This window comes from Equus caballus, chromosome 23, assembly GCF_041296265.1.
Source record: "Equus caballus isolate H_3958 breed thoroughbred chromosome 23, TB-T2T, whole genome shotgun sequence".
NCBI classification, from domain to species: domain Eukaryota; kingdom Metazoa; phylum Chordata; class Mammalia; order Perissodactyla; family Equidae; genus Equus; species Equus caballus.
This window is the reverse complement of record NC_091706.1, coordinates 22319984-22336933: the sequence shown is the minus strand read 5'-3', so window position 1 is coordinate 22336933 and position 16950 is coordinate 22319984. Positions and strand designations below refer to the sequence as shown.

Below are 16950 nucleotides of genomic sequence, written 5' to 3'. Positions count from 1 at the left end.
AGAGAACCGTTGGGGAACTTTGGGGTGTGCTCGGAAAAGGCAGGGTGCGCACCTAGGGCGAGGGACTAGCTGGGAAGGGTGTGCCGGTGCTTGGGGATGGGAGCAGGAAGTGTCTGAGACCTCGTCGCCCCCCGCGGCGGCGTATAAACCCGGGCGGGCCGCCAGAGCGGGTAAGGCCGATGGGGGAGACCCCGGCCCTCGGGCTCCCGGGGCGCAGGTGTTCGGGGCGGTCCTGGGTGCCCGAGGATCGTGTGACCGGCCCGCCTGCAGCCCGACCGGAGAGAAGCCCGTGTCGGCGGCGGTGGGTGCGGGAGGGAGGAGTGCGTTTATCAGGCGGACGGTGACCGTGGGTCTGCGGTGGAGCCCGAGCTCTGGAGCACTACAGGCCCGGTCAGTGCGAGCTCTGTCACCTGTAAGCAGGGGCGACAGAAGGAACCTGGGCGAGAGTCAGGGTTCTCATCTATAAATACTAATAATTGTTTCACGGCGACGTTTGGAAACATAGATCACTATTTTAGACAAGTGCCAGGTCGGAAGCCTTAAGTAAGTGACAACTGCTGTTATAGTTAGAGGACGCTTTGTTGTTTTACTGGATAGTTTAATGGACCCTGACAACCACTTCACCAGAAACCGAGGCTCGGCTCGGTGGCCCGATGTGCTCGAGTCAGGAGCTCCCAGCCAGGGAATTTGGATTCGAGGGCAGGTGTGCTTCGCTTCAGTCTCAGGCTTTGTCTGATGTCACACCTGCCCAAGACTGGCATTACAGCCTTCACAGCACTTAGGAACGTGGCCTGTCCCTGCGTCCCCAGGGATGTTAAGGAAAGGATGTGGATGGAATCCCACCGTGTGTCACATGTATCCTGGGATTTCTAGTGTCACTTCAGGTCCCTTGGGTCAGACAGAGGCGTCTGGCCCCCTCTGCATCGTCAGGCTTTCTGTCCTTGAAGTCTAATGTTATAATGAATTCCAAGAGTCAGGCTTTTTGCCCCTGAAATGAATTTATTTCTCAGATCCATGTCCCAGTTGCCTTGAAACAAACCAGCCCTTGTGAGGCGGGAAGCAGGGGCCCTCTGTGAGGGAGTCTTAGCTGGAAGAGAGCGTCCCTCTGACCTTAGACCTCTCTCCAGAGCTTCAGAGCAGAGACAAGAGCCCAGAAAGGAGCAGATGCTAGATTTGCAAGATCAGAAGCAGGTCTTGATCCCCCTGCCCAGAATGAACCAGACTTGATGATGATGCCACCTTCAGGAGCCACCACACTGTGTGACAGTGGGGCATCTGGGCCGTCCCTGGGAAGAAGAGGTGAGCTGGGGTGGCCCAGGGGCAGGCTGCTCAGGAAAGGCTGCTTTGTTGGAGAGCCGTGAGGGCAAGGTCTGGGGGTAAGGGACAACCAGGCAGAGGGAGGAAGTTCTGTCTCCAGTCCCCTTAAATGGCCCCCGCTCTTTACAGATGCGCTGCTGTCACACATGTCCACCACCACATGTGACATTAGTGACGTTATCCTGATGTCACAGGATCCAAGAATGATGATCTGTGAAGAGTTTTCCAAGGTCACCTACTTCTAACTCTTGAAAGATTTAAAGACATTGGGCCTGAAAATTTCAGTGACTTGTCCAGGGAAACGCAGTTTGTGACAGTTCACTCTCTCACAGGTAAGTTACCAACAGCATCTATCGAAAGGGCCTTTTGAGAAATACTTCCCAGCTGAAATGAACAGTTAAAAATTCCTGCCTTAAATCACCCCATCTCTTTTACTAGGCTTTCCGTGGATTGTGTATACCTGGGGTTAAATAATATTACTGAGAAAAATAGATAAATGATGCATACTGAGTTATTTTTCTGCTAAGTTAACTTTAATGAAGGAATAGTGTCTTGTCGTTTGGCGTACTTTAATTCAACTAATCGGCTGTTTTGATTTCTTTCTGTTATTCAGAAGGACGCATGCGTTATTGTTAAATCAATCGAGTAAAGTTTGTGTTCACTCAGTAAAAAGCTGCAGATTTCAGCTCCATGGTCATTTCAGAATCACACAAAGACAGGTGTTGCTGCCTGTCCATGATCCTTCTTGTGCCTTTTCAAGGCCCAGAGGGCCCTGTGCCTATGGGGAGGATGATCCCCAACTGGGGTGCTGAGATTTGAGGAGGTGAATCTAAGAGCTGTAAGACAGCTAAATCTCAGGACCCCTGTCTCCTTTCTGTCCCCTCAGCTGAACCACAGTCCTCTGTACTCGCCCAGGAGCCCCAGAGAGTGAACATCCCTCAGGTGAGCTCTTTATTCATTCCCCGCTTTATATTGTAATGGATTTATAAGGTTCAGCAGGATCCATGCATTAAAGGAAAAGGAGAAGTAGAAATAGTAGAAATCAAGTCAGTGTTGAGGAAAAATATACCGTGTTTTACTATTAATGGTGATGTTGGCTGTTAGCTTTGAGTGGGTAACCTTGTCAGGGGAAGTAGTTTCCCACTAAGCTACCTGTTTCAATCTCTTTACTTGTGATCGGGCTATTCAGATTCTCTGTTTCTTCTTGATTCAGTTTTGGGAAGTTGTATGAGTCTTTAGAATTTATCTGTTTCTTCTAGATTGTCCAGTTTGTTGCTATATAGTTTTTCATAGTATTCTCTTATAATCCTTTATATTTCTGTGGTATCTGTTGTAATTTCTCCTCTTTCATTTCTAATTTTATTTATTTGAGCCTTCTCTCTTTTTTTCTTAGAGAGTCAGGCTAAGGGTTTGTCAATTTTGCATACCTTCTCAAAGAACCAGTTCTTTGTTTCACTGATCTTTTCTGCTGGTTTTTTTTTTTTTTTTTTGGTTTCAATTTCATTTATTTCTGCTCTGATTTTTATTATTTCCCTCCTTCGGCTGACTTTGGGCTTTGTTGGTTCTTCATTTTCTAACTGTATTTTAAGATTGCCTATTTGAGATCTTTCTTGTTTTTTAAGCTGGGCCTGTATTGCTATGAATTTCCCTCATAGGACCACTTTTTCTGCATCCCATATGAGTTGGTGTGGTGTATTTTCATTTTCATTTGTCTCCAGATATTTTTTGATTTCTCTTTTAATTTCTTCAATGATCCCTTGGTTGTTCAGTAGCATGTTGTGTAGTCTCCACATATTTGTCACTTTCCCAGCTTTTTTCCTGTAGCTGATTTCTGGTCTCATAGCATTTTGGTCAGAAAAGATGCTTGATGTGATTTCCATCTTCTTAAATTTATTGAGGCCTGTCTTGTTTCAAAACATATGGTCTGTCCTTAGAATGCTCCATGTGCACTTGAGAAGAATGTGTATTCTGCTATTTTTGGATAGAATGATCGAAAAATATATGTATTAAGTCCATCTCGTCTAGTTTTTCATTTAATTCCACTATTTCCTTGTTAACTTTCTGTCTGGATGATCTATCCATTGATGTAAGTAGAGTGTTGGGGCCCCCTACTATGTTGTTGTTAATATCTCTTTTTAGGTCTGTTAATAGTTGCTTTATGTACTTTGGTACTCCTTTGTTGGGGACACGTATATTTATAAGTGTTATGTCTTCTTGTTGGAGCGTCCCTTTTATCATTGTATGCTGCCCCTCTTTGTCTCTCATTGCCTTTTTTATCTTGAAGTCTACTGTGTCTGATATAAGTATTGCAATAACTGCTTTCTTTTGTTTGCCGTGAGCTTAGAGTATCATCTTCCGTCCCTTCACTCTGAGCCTGTGTTTGTCTTTAGAGCTAAGAGTGTTTCCTGGAGGCAGCATATCGATGAGTCTTGTTTTTCAATCCATCCCACCACTCTGTCTTTTGATTGGAGAATTCAATCCATTTACATTTAGAGTGATTATTTATATATAAGGGCTTAATGCTGCCATTTTATCACTTGTTTTCCAGTTCTGTATTTCCCTCGTTTCTCGTCTTGTGTATTTTGGACTGCCAGTTCAGTTCGGTAGTTGTCTATGATGGTTTTCTCAGTGTTCTCTTTTTTGTGTGTGAGGAAGACTGGCCCTGAGCTAACATCGGTAAGCAATCTTCCTCTCTTTTAGCTTGAGGAAGATTGTTGCTGAGCTAACATCGGTGGCAGTCTTCCTCTGTGTTTTGTATGTGGGATGCCAGCACAGCAGGGCTTAATGAGAGATGCATAGGTCTGTGCCTGAGACCTGAAGCTGCAAACCCTGGGTGGCTGAAGCAGAGCATGCGAACTTAACCATTATGCCACTGGGACAGCCCCTCAGTTTTCTTTTTTTCGTATCATTTGTGTCTCTGTTCTGATTATTTGTTTAGTGGTTACCATCAGGTTTGTATAAAAAATCTCGTAGATGAGATATACAATGTTCCGATAGCCTCTCATTTCCTTGGTCTAAGCCAGTTCCATCCCTTTCCTCTTCCTCTGATTTGTTGGTCATAACATATTCTGTTTTGTGTAGTGATTTTGTGGTTAAAATCACAAGATGATAGTTATTTTTGATGTTTTCCTTCCCTTCCTCTTTAATGTCGTAATTAAGTTTTTGCTAACCTGTTCTGGTAGAGAGCTGCAATTTTCGGACTTTGGCTGCCTATTTATCTCGTTGCTCAAGGCTTTGTGAACTCTTTTTTTTCTTTTTCAGGTATGAAGGTCTTCTTGAGCATTTCCCGTTTGGGGTGTCTTGTGGCGATGACCTACCTCAGCTTTCGTTTATGTGGGAAAGTTTTTATTTCTCCACCATATCTGTAGGATATTTTTCCCTGGATAGAGTATTCTTGACTGCAGGTTTTTGTCTTTCAGAATTTTGGATATCTCCTTCTACCTTCTCGTAGCCTGTAAAGATTCTGCTGAGAAATCTCCTGAAAGTTTGATATGGTCTTTGTAAGTTATTTTCTGCGGCCTTGCTGCCTTTAAAAATATTTCTTCTTTGTCACTGACTTTTGCCAGTTTTCCTACTCTATGCCTTGGAGTAGGTCTTTTTACATTGATGTAATCAGAAGTGCTGTTAGCGTCTTTTACTTGTAATTCCAGCTCCTTTCCCAGGTCTGAACAGACTTTCTACTCCTTTCTCCCTCCCTTCTCCCTCTATAATACCCATAGTTTTTATGTTGCATTTCCTAATTGAATCAGATATTTCCCAGAGAATTTCTTCGTTTCTTTTTAGTCTTAATTCTCTCTCCTCCTCCATCTGAAGCCTTTCTGTATTTCGGTCCTCCAGATTGCTAATTCCGTCTTCCATAATGTCAGCTCTGTAATCCAGGGTATCCAGATTTTTCTTTATCTCATTGTGTTTTTCATCTCCAACATTTCTGATTGGTTTCTCTTTATAGGGTCAATCTCTTTTGTGAAGTCTTCCCTCTGTTTCTTAATTTTATTCCTGATTTAATTGAACTATCTGAATTTTCTTGTAACTCGAGTTTTTTAATGTTAGTAGCTATTTTGAATTCTCTGTCGTTTACATTGTAAATTTGTGTGCCTTCAGGATTGATTTCTAGGTGCTTTTCAGTTTCCTTCTGGTCTGGACTATTAATATATTTCTTGCTACTATTTGATGGGGTAGGTTTGTGCCTTCGCATAGATAGTATCTGGTTGCAGATTCCACCTGCCACCACTGGAGGAGGTTCAGGAGCTGTGTATTCTGAGCCTGCTGTGATCCCTGGTGTCTGTGCTTGTCCTTTGGAATCTATGCTGACAGGACCCATCTGCGATTGCCTGCTTGTAGCTGCTGCTTTGCTAATGTACGCACGGGCACTCTAGAGGGGGTCCCTTGCTCTGGCTGTCTGGCTGAGCTTGTGAGCCCAGCAGGGGGAGGGGCACTTCTTTTGCATGTGCCATCCCGTGGGTGTTCTCTCTTTGCCCTCGCTGTCTGTCCTCCTGGCGTGCTGGCTTCATGAAGACAGCCCCACAATAGCTTAGCCTCCTCTGTGGAGCTTTCCTATGGGATGTGAGGGAACTTGGAGAGTGAAGGCATTCCCACAGAGTCTCCCCCCAGGCCCCTCTTTTCTCAGAGCTGTGCATGGTCCTGTGCCCTAGGTCATTGCTGGGGAGGGAGGGGAGATCCCCTTACTTCCTCCTTCTTCCTCCTGGGGGGGTCCAGCACCTCCACCTTCAGACATATGGCTGCATGGGTCTCTCAGATGTCTTTTGTGTTGTGTGCCTGTCCTCTGTTGCTTTATGAATATCCTTTTCATTGTTTCTTAGGGAGGAGAGTCTAAGGGAAGAGCTCACTCCGCTGTGATGCTGATGTCATGCCTGGTCATTCTACTTTTAAGTTTTTGAGGAATGTCTGTACTGTTTTCCACAGTGGCTGCACCAATTTACATTCCCCCCAGCAGTGTCTGAGGGCTCCCTTTTCTCCACATCCTCTCCAACACTTCTGTTTTCTTTGTAAAGATTGGCACCTGAGCTAACATCTGTTGTCTATCTTTTTTTCCTTCTTGTTCTCCCAAAACGCTCCCAGTACATAGTTGTGTATTCTAGTTGTATGTCGTTCTGGCTGTGCTGTGTGGGATGCCACCTCAGCATGGCTTGATGAGTGGTGCCATGTACATGCCCAAGATGCAAACCGGCAAAACCCTGGGCCGCTGAAGTAGCGCACACGAACTTAACCACTCGGCCATGGCACTGGCCCCTCTCCAACACTTCTTATTTCTTGTCTTTTTAATCATAGCCATTCTGATGGGCATGAGGTGATATCTCATTGTGGTTTTGATTTGTATTTCTCTAATAATTAGTGATGTTAAACACCTTTTCATGTGCCTGTTGGCCATCTGTATATCTTTGGGAAAATGTCTGTTCAAATCCTCTGCCCATTTCTTGACTAAGTTTGTTCTTTTGTTGTTGAGTTCTTTATATAATTTGGATAGCAGCCCCTTATTGGATAAATGATTTGCAGATATCTTCTTCCAATTGCTGGTTGTCTTTTCATTTTATTGATGTTTCCTTTGCCATACGGACGCTTTTTAGTTTGATGTAGTCCCATTAGCTTATTTTTTCTTTTGTTTCCCCTTCCTGAGGAGACATATTCCAAAAGATCCTGCTAAGAATGATAGCAAAGAGCTTACTGCCTACGTTTTCTTCTTTGCAGTTTTATGGTTTCAGGTCTTACATTCAAGTCTTTAATCCATTTTGAGTTAATTTTTGTGCATGGTGTAAGGTAATGGTCTACTTTCATTCTTTTGCGTGTGGCTGTCCGTTTTCCCAACAGTGGTTATTGAAGAGACTTTCCCTTCTCCATTGTATGTTCTTAGCTCCTTTGTTGAAAATTGGCTGTTCCTAAATGTATGGGTTTATTTCTTGGCTATCAAATCTATTCCATTGATCTGTGTCTGCTTTTCTGCCAGTATCGTGCTGTTTTGATTAATACAGCTTCATAGTATACTTTGAAATTAGGGAATATGATGCCTCCAGCTTTGTTCTTTTTTCTCTAGAGTGCTTTGGCTCTTTGGGGACTTTTGTTGTTTCCTATAAATTTTAGAATTCTTCTTTCTATTTCTGTGAAAAATGTCATTGGGGTTTTGATAGGGATTACATTGAATCTGTAGATTGCTTTAGGTAATATGCACTTTTTCACTATGTTAGTTCTTCTAATCCATGAGCACAGAATATCCTTCTATTTCTTTGTGTCTTCTTTAATTTCTTTCAACAATGTCTTATAGTTTCCAGTGTATAGGTCTTTCACCTCATTGGTTAAATTTATTCCTACCCACTTAATTCTTTTTGTTGTGATTGTAAATAGGATTGTATTCTTGATTCTTTATTTCTGCTAGTTTGTTTTTAGTGTTTTGATGGATTCTTTAGTGTTTTCTACATGTTAAATCTCGTCCTCCACAAGTAGTGACAGTTTTACTTCTTCCTTTCCAGTTTGAATATGTTTTATTTATTTTTCTTACTTGATTGCTCTGGCTAGGACTAAGAAGGGTGAGCGTGGGCATCCTTGTCTTGTTCCTGCTCTTAGAGGGATAGCTATCAGTTTACACCATTGAGTGTAATGTTAGCTGTTGGTTTGTCATATATGGCCTTTATTATGTTGAGGTACTTTCCTTCTATAATTATTTTATTGAGAGTTATTATCATAAATGTGTGCTGAATGTTGTCAAATGCTTTCTCTGCATCTATTGAGATGATCATGTGATTTTTATTCTTCATTTTGTTAATGTAGTTTATAACATTGATAAAGAATACTGTTGTAATCCTTTGTATTTCTGTTATATTGCTTGTGATTTCTTCTCTTTCTGATTTTATTTCAGGCTTCTCTCTTTTTTTCTTATTCTACCTAAAGGTTTGTCAATTTTGTTTATATTTTGAAAGAACTAGCTCTTAGTTTCGCTGATCTTTTCTATTGTCTTTTAGTCTCGATTTCATTTATTTCGGCTCTGATCTCTAGTAGTTCCTTTGTTCTCCTGACTTTGGGCACTTCATTTTCTTCTTTTCTGATCCTTTTGGATGTATTGTTAGATTGCTTGTTTGAGATTTTTCCTGTTTCTCAAGGTATGCCTGTGTTGCTATGAACTTCCCTCTTAGTACTGCTTTTGCTGTATCCAATAGATTTTGGTACACTGTATTTTCCTTTTCATTTGTCTCCGGATATTTTTCCATTTCTCCTTTAATTTTGTTGTTGTTCCAATAGTCAATGAATAGCACTTTGTTTAGGCTCCACATATTTGTGTCTTTTCCAGCTTTCTCCTTGTGGTTGATTTCTAGTTTCATACCATTGTGGTTGGAAAAGATGCTTGATATCTTTTCAGTGTTCTTAAGTTTATTGGGAGTTGTTTTGTTTCCCAACAGTGTATCTTTGAGAATGTTTCATGTGTACTTGAGAGAAAACGTATATCCTGCTGCTTTTGGATTGAATATTATATATGTATCTATTGAATTCATCTGGTCTAGTGTTTCATTTAAGGTCAACGTTTCTTTGTTGATTTTTCTCTCTAGAAGACCTATCCATTGATGTAAGAGGGGTATTAAAGTTCCCTACTCTTATGGTGCTGCTGTCAGTTTCTCCCTTTAGGTCTGTTAATAGTTGTTTTATAGACTTTGGTGCTTCCACGTTAGGTGCATATATATTAATAAATGTTATGTCTTCTTGATGGATTATCCCCTTTATCATTATATAATGCCCATCTTTGTCTCTTGCCTTTTTTTGGCTTGAAGTCTATTTTGTCTGATAGAATTATGGCTACGCTCGCTTTCTTTTGGTTGTCATTTGGTTGGAGTATCATCTTCCACCCCTTCACTCTGAGCCTATGTTTTTCCTTAGAGCTGAGATGGGTCTGCTGGAGGCAGCACACTTTTGGGTCTTTTTCTTAACCTGTCCAGCCTCTCTGTCTTTTCATTGGTGCATTGAATCCCTTTACATTTAGGATGATTATTGATATATAGGGACTTACTATTGCCATTTTATCTTTTGTTTTATGGTTGCTCTATATTTCCTTTCTTTCTTTGTCCTTGTGTTTCTCACTACAATTTCAGCTTGATGGTTTTTGGTGATGTGTTTTTCAGTTTCCTCTTTTTTTATGTTTTGTGACTCTGCCCTGAATTTTTGTTTTGTGGTTACCATGAGGTTTGTATAAAAGGTCTCACAGATGAGATAGTTCTTTTTCTGCTGATAGCGTTTATGCTTCATTTGACTAGGCAAGTTCTGTCCTTTTCTTCTTCCCTTGCTGTTTTTGTTGTCAAAATTATTTCTTTCTGTATTGTGAATTTGTTACCAAATTGGAATGGTTATTGTTATTTTTAATGCATTCTTTCCCTTTAACCTTTACATCATAATTGTTTACTAACATGTTCTGATACCGAGTTGCAGTTTTCTGATTTTATCTGTTTATCAGCTTGTTTCAAGCTTTGTATCCTTTGCCTTTTCATTTCAGACAGGAGAGCTCTTTTTGACATTTCTTATAAGGCAGGTCTAGTGGCGATGGACTCCCTCAGTTTTTGTTTCTTCCTCACACTTTATTTCTCAGCTGCAGCAGTGGACCCCCAGCTGTCGCAGCACCCAAGGGCACAGAGCTGATTATTACAGTGTTGATTAATACAGTCCCTAAGTAGCTCTCGAATACTTGTACTTTTCTGCATCCTTTCTGAAACCACCCTAGTCGAAGTAAGCAACCAAGTAACTGGATGACTTTAATGACCTCATGTCTCTGATCCTCAATTTCTTGGTTTGTGAAATGAGGCAGTTAGAAGGAACACCAAGTTTCTTCCTTCTCTATATTCTGTGATTATCAGAATCTACAACTATGGAGAGACTCAGGGAAAAATCAATTCCAGTGCTTTGGGAAACCATCTCACTTTCTCCATTTAAATTAACTCTTGGGGTGACTGAGATTGTGCCTCCTATCCTCTCATAGCACTGCTCTTAAGGACAGTCTCAGAATCTTCAGGGCAACTTAAAAGAAGGCCCTTTCTCTTAAATAGGAATCTGCCTTATGCCATGTTTTGAGCTGTAGAAAATATTTTAGCATGAGAGTCTAGCGTTGGTAACAAATTTACCCACATTGTTAATTCATCTGAAAGCTCCTGTTCTTGAAAATGTCCCATGTGGGGGTAAAGAAGTTCCATGTAAAGGTTTAGTCCATTTTTGTTGACAATCTCTTGAGTGTATGTTAAAAACCTGGATAACAGGAAAATGTTAATGGAGCTTGGAGGGAGGGACAGTGATGAATGAGTTTGGTTGATTTTCAGCAGTAGTAAGGTCAAAATGAAAGCAGGATAAAAGAAGAGTAGAGATTTAGGTCAGGGCTTTCTATGACAAAAAAGTAAAAACCATAAGCAGATGGAAAAAGTTTAAGTGACACAGTATGACAGATTCCACTGATGAGTTTAATAGGCAGCCATTTCAGTCGCAGAGAGAGTAGACTGAAAAGAGACGGGCCGTATCACACGTGCCAGATGATGACTGTGAAAGTGGGGTGAGGGCTACATGGGAAGTTCCACTGCTCCTGTGCATGTTTAAACATTTCTGTAATAGGAAGCTTAAAATAATGAAAGAAGCTGGGTGCCTCCTAAAGAGAGGGAGGGGACGAGAGGATACCTGGCAAGGGGGCTCAGTCCGTCAAGACGAGGGTTTAGCTCTCTCAATAGGGACATTTCAGGAAGTGTAATCGTTGAGGTTAGGAAGGAAACCTCTTTTCATATAACAGGAAAGAAGGAAAGGAGGAACGGGAAAAGGTTTTTGTGAAGCTTTATTGACGGAAAGTTCCTGTCTCATGACTTCTAGTTCCTCTGTGATCAGTGGTCCAGCACATCTACTGAGCAAATGGAGACAGCCTAAATTTGAGGGAAGTGAAGGAGATTTGACATAAATTTGAGTGTCCCTGGAGAGAGAATGGAGTAAGGAAACAGCGGCCTAGGCTCCATTTGTTTTGTTCTCATGTTAGTAAGCATGGGATAATTCTTTGTGGAATGAGTGAGTGATTTCCAGCTAGTGCTGGGGCTGAATTTACTGTGGCATCGGTAGACTCCATTGTGAGACTTAATCCAATAGTGATCAATTAGTTATAGGAAGGCATTTCTGGGAAAGGCAGAGAGATGGGATTTTGCCAGACAGGAAGGATTAAAAGGGATTGGATGGGGCCCATGAGTAGCGGAGCCGTTTAGATGTGGGTTACCTGACAGACCACCACGTCTACCCGGGAGAGGGAGGAAATGTAAACAAGAGCTTGACGGACAGACAAGGAGTAAGTGGGAAAATGAACGGCCTGGAGTTGAAAAGTTAACAAGGGGCATATGAATCAGAAGAATGAGAGACGAGGCCAAAGGGTGGAATGTCCGACTGTAACAATCTGGATGGCTGAAGTGTTCCTGGTGATAAGCTCTGGAGTGTGGCAGTAACTACACTGGAATGGAAGTAAAGGACCCTAAGATGAGATGATGTAGAAACTGAGAGGCTGGTCTTTGGCTGGTCTGTCCACATCGATGGTAGAGCCCTCCATGGCCTCCTCACCTCTTCAAGTCTCCTGCCCTGGGCCCCATCCCCCTCCCAGGACCTCCACAGAATCTGCATTCTTTCTTTGACCTCAAGTTTCAGACATTGTGGGTTCAATGGCATAACTCTGGACAAGAAGATACAAGTGTGGAGTGAGAGAGGCTGTAGTGGACACCGGTTTTGTTTTTGGTTTTGGTTTTAACACCTAGCATTCACAAGTCTTTCTGGGAAAACTACCTCCAGTGCCCTCTGGGATACTCACCCCATTTGTGTAGTGTGTATGTGTGTGTGTGTGCGCGCGTGCGTGTTCGGTTTTGTTACAATAATTACCATTATACTTGTATCTTTTCTAATGTCCTCAAATTCCTTTCCCTTACTCGGAGTCTTATTTCGTTTGTCACCTATATCTTGACCCCCTCTTATTACTTATAGAACAATCATTTTATTCTATTTTTCCCTTTTTCTCCTCCCTTCCATTTTTAAAATCATGTTGTTTTTAGAAAACTAAATTGGTATTTTATTTTTCCACCCTTGTAACCATCTTTATTTTACTTAGACATCTACAACTTAATGTATTTAACGCTCACCATCATAATGCTTTTTGAATTTTGCCCCGGTTGACACTCAGCCAATTTTTGAGTCCCAGTGTGTCTAAGTGGAGTTGCCTTTCCTCCAAACCCCTATTGTAAGGGTGGGTATGTGTGCAGCCCATGGTGAGACCCACATATATCTGTAACCTGGTGCATAGTCTGCGACTCACCTCTGGTTCATGAGCTGCAGGTGTTCTGGGGGAGACCAACCATGGCTCCACCAAGGCCGTGAATATCAGAGGCGGCACGTCCATCCTGATAGGTGAACTGTACACACTAAGGGCAAGATCTTGCATATTCCTATTAAGCATAGATGGAAGGAAGGCGGCAAGATCACCTTCCCCAAAGAGGGGGATGCCATGCCTGATGACCTCCCTGCAGATATTGTTTAGTATTCAAAGAACAGCCCCGTGCCTTTTAGGAAAAAGGCATCAGTGTGCTGTGCAGTGCCTGGATCAGCCTCAAGGTGGTGATGCCTGGATCAGATTGAGGAGGGGGCGGGGGGAACAGGACAGGGTCACCATATGGATGATGAGGCATAAAGCTTTGTTCTACCGGCAAGGTCCTTCTTTCCCCTCTTCATTTTTTCTTCCCTCCTCGCTTACTCCAAGTCATCTTTTCCTTACTCTCAGCTTTATTTTATCCTGGGAGGTAGGTGGCTACCTGGTCAACATTGTTACTACTGGCAGCTGAGGGATGCTGTTGCTCCGCAACAAAACATCATTTGGCAGTCTGAAGAAATACCTACAGAGGGGAACCACTTCCCCCAGGTGCCTTTCCAGTAGGGAAACCTCAATGTAAAGTTTAAAGTATTCTTCCCTAACACATTAATATGACTCACATGACAGATTCTTAAGGCGTGTCTGTGCTGTTCCTAGCCCCTCCCCCACCAGCCCAGGATCCACTGCAGCAATACCCTCCCCCACCCCCCCAAATCCCATTCAGGGTTCACCCACCTGTGGGGTCCTCTGGTCACTGACCTCTAAATCATGATGAAGCCACTGTTTTTTCTTCATTGTTGTTTTATGAATTGCATACCTATTCTTGACCCTCTTCGGATAGAGAACACCTGTCCTCCCTACTCTCTGAAGGATGTAAAACATTCAGTGAGCGGGAGGTGTGGGCTGCTCTACACTTTCGTTAAGGCTAAGCGAAGAGGCAGGAGGCAGAGCCCACCTCCTCAAACTTCATCAGGGAGGAAGTGGGCTTTTGGGGGCACGTGAGATCTCTTGGTCAACAAGAGCTCCAGAGCACCGGTGACCTTTTAGAAGCCAGAGGAAGCAATCAGTAAGAGCTGAACTCACTCCTCCTTTTCCCTAAGCACAAGCCCTGAGTTACCTGAAACCCATGCCCCCAACACAGGACGCAGAAAAGACATCACTATTATTAGAGAATCATTTATTGGGGAGAATTAATATTCTCCACAAGAAGGAATGATTTTGCGGTGGGAAATTTTCCGCTCTCGAAACGCTGGAAAAGCGTTTTCTGTTGACATAGAGACGGGTCCCTAAACAGAGTGCCTTTAGCAGTGGTGAGAACAGCTGGAGGCCCCTGGGCCGGCTTGACGCCTGCAGGTGGAGCTTGGATGGGGCACATGCTCCCTGCGGGGCACAGATAAGGGACGCTTCTGATCCAAGAGCTGATCTTTAAACGCCATGACTTTCTGAGGGTGTCTGTTCTGGTCTCTGATCCGTCTAGAACATGTAGGATAATTCTGGCCAGCAAAGACAACTTCTACGTGGTGGCAGGACTTAGTGTTTGGCACTTTACAGGAGGGAGCCCTGTAGTTGGAAGGATGCCCCTGGACGGGCTCTGCCTGGGCCTGTTCTTCGGCCTTCTGCCAAGTTTTCACAAACTTCCTCAGGGAAGGAAGGGGCTCTTGAGGGCGGGTGACCTCTGCTGCACAACGCTGCCCCAGTTTCTCCACTGGGAACTTCCCAGGGACCGTCCTGGTCTTCTGAGCCGTGGTGGTCCCAGTAACGGCAGCTCTCCCTTTAACCAGGCCTCTGCTCTGTGCAGATGATATGGGGCTGCCCTTTTCCTGGGGATGTTCTTGGTTCTTGCCCTTTGTCCCAGGACGAAGCCATTGAAAAATGTGGTTCATCTTTTTTCTGAACAGACTTTCAGGAGGAGGCTGTGCCTTCTGTGATGAGGTGTGGGAAGACTTGCTCCCAAGCGTCCCCTCTGATGCTGTGATCTGAGTAGCGAAAGTCTTTCTGGTAGGTTGGGATGTCCCCAACCCTGCATCCCCTCCACCAAGCTCTTCTTTGTTGGGGCCCGGAGGGCTCACTCTCATTGTAGCTGGTGGGAATTTCTTATCCTCGTACCTCTTTAGGTCTTTCTTAGGGACCCAAGGCTCCTGCCGCTGCTGCCTGCTGATCCCACTGTCCTCCAGATGGACATGCAGCACCTGGGAAGCTCCCATGTCCCCAGGGGAGACACCGTGGGCATGAGTCAGTGAGGCCTTGTAAGTCAAGCTCTCTGAGGCAGGGGACCTGTCAGTGTGTTGGCCTTGGACCTGGCTCTGATTCCTCTTCTCTAGTTTCGACTTTAATTCCCTCAACAGATGTTCCTTCAGATCCGATGACTTCGGGTCTTGGGGAACTTGTCTTTTTGGTGCAGGGCTTTCAATGGTCCCAGTAATTTCTATTTTACTGTGATTCCCACGTCTCATGTCGGGGCTTCCTGGCTTGCTGGTTGTCAACACATTACCAGTTTTTGACTGCAGAGCGTTGAGCTCCTTGGCCCTGAATATGTCCCTGGCCGTGTTGTGCACGGAAAAGGGTTCCGACTTCATCTTTTTGTCCTGTCGCCCTGCTCTTCTATCACTGGGACTCACTCTCTCATCCTTTGTCTCATGTTTGGCACCAGCTTGCCTTGCAGGCAGCTCTGGGGGGCATCTGTTGCCTAGCTGAGTAAATTTCTGACTCGCTTTGCCTGTGATGCCACAGGTGACAGGCAGATGAGTCTGCCTGGCACCCTTACTCCTCTGAACAACCTCTGCAATCTCTTGGTTGATACCAGAGGGTGATTGTCTGGATATCCTTTGTCAAGCGATAAGTGTCCAACTAATTGTAGACTCGAAGGGCGAGAGACAAAGAGGACTACTCACGGCGCCATCTTGGCTCTCTCTCTCTGAGGGACCTGATTTACTTACCTGATTGATGTCTCTCTCTTTCCGAAATTTTGGGAAACATGGACTCCTCTTTAGGTAGCACAGTGACAGAAGAAGGAGCCCCACCCCACACAGCAAGGCAGGGATGGGAATACCTAGGAACTGAAGCTGGAGCTCAGCCATGGTGCATTAACATTCCTCAGACAAAGAGGGTGATCTGCATCACCAGAAGTGCACTGCCACCTCAGGCAGCTGGGCGTTAAGAGTGCACATTCTAGACTAGAGTTCCAGGCCCACATCACAGAGCTTTAGCATAGACACCAAAGGTTCTTGAAGGTCGGGGAGGGGAAAACACAGAAGTGATGAACCCACAACCCTTCCCCCACCATCCAGGCCAGCAAATCAGTCCACCCCTCTGAGGCCCTATAGATACTTCCAACTTACCTTCCAACTCCACATATTCACCATAGCATATATTTCACCTTGGTGAAATTTTCTATTTATTCTGTTACCCAGCTATTACCTAAGAGCCTTTTATTGCTTGGTGATCTCCTTTTGGACCCCCACGTCATCTTTGAAAGTCGGTCCTGTGCCCAGGGATTTACATCCCCAAGATGTACTCGGCCTTCAACTAAAACTTCCCCTCATACATAATGTGTTTTTACCTGTATGAAACCAGAAATATACTCAGCAGCAGCCCCGCCTCCCATTATCTTCTCAAAAGAATCCACTATCAGCAAAAAGCGTGAGAGCACAGAGTAGCCTGTATCAACCAACAGAAAGCCTGAGAAAGAGGGCCACAAGGGCGTGGCACATCCGTGGACCCAGGGCAAACAACTTGAAAATGTTTGGTAGTTCTTCTTTTCCCCAAATCCCTCTTAGGCTAGTCAGCCTCTAAAGGTTCTCAAATCTGGCCCCCTCCACCCATGCGGTGTCTCGCCCTGCTGCTCCCTCTTTTTCTCTGCCAACTCCCCTCCTCCCAGCAAAATTTTAAACTTTTCCATTATTTTACAGAGCAATTGTGCTGGACCATGGCCTGCAGGGTCAAACTCATCTTGATTTAGGGACTAGGCTTCTCTTTAGCATAACTTCTATTGAGCACAGTTGTAATCCTATTTGACAGTACCTTTAGATTTTTTTTGAATCACACCTATGGTTACTTCTTCCATGAAAGGTTTTATGATTTTTTCCCCATCTACTTTCTATCTTTTCCCCAAAATTCCCATTGACATCTCTGTACCTTTTTAAACAATAACGTCATTTTTGTTGATGGTGTATATATATTTATTTCATCTCCCCCCAGGCTAGCTAGTCATTTAATAGTTATAACTTTTACAGCTTCATTGTTCAGTGCTGAACTGCTGGAATGAAGCCCTGTGTCGT

General features: G+C 43.8%; 1 long non-coding RNA gene across 1 annotated transcript in view; it reads left to right on the top strand.

The window, feature by feature from the left end:
• Positions 1-16950, top strand: part of LOC102147588 (uncharacterized) — a 452754-nt gene continuing 435804 nt past the window's right edge. The window contains exons 1-4 of the long non-coding RNA XR_011431371.1: positions 1-170; positions 1128-1299; positions 1447-1649; positions 2204-2259. This is a non-coding gene — a long non-coding RNA (uncharacterized lncRNA). The remainder of the gene's footprint in view (positions 171-1127; positions 1300-1446; positions 1650-2203; positions 2260-16950) is intronic.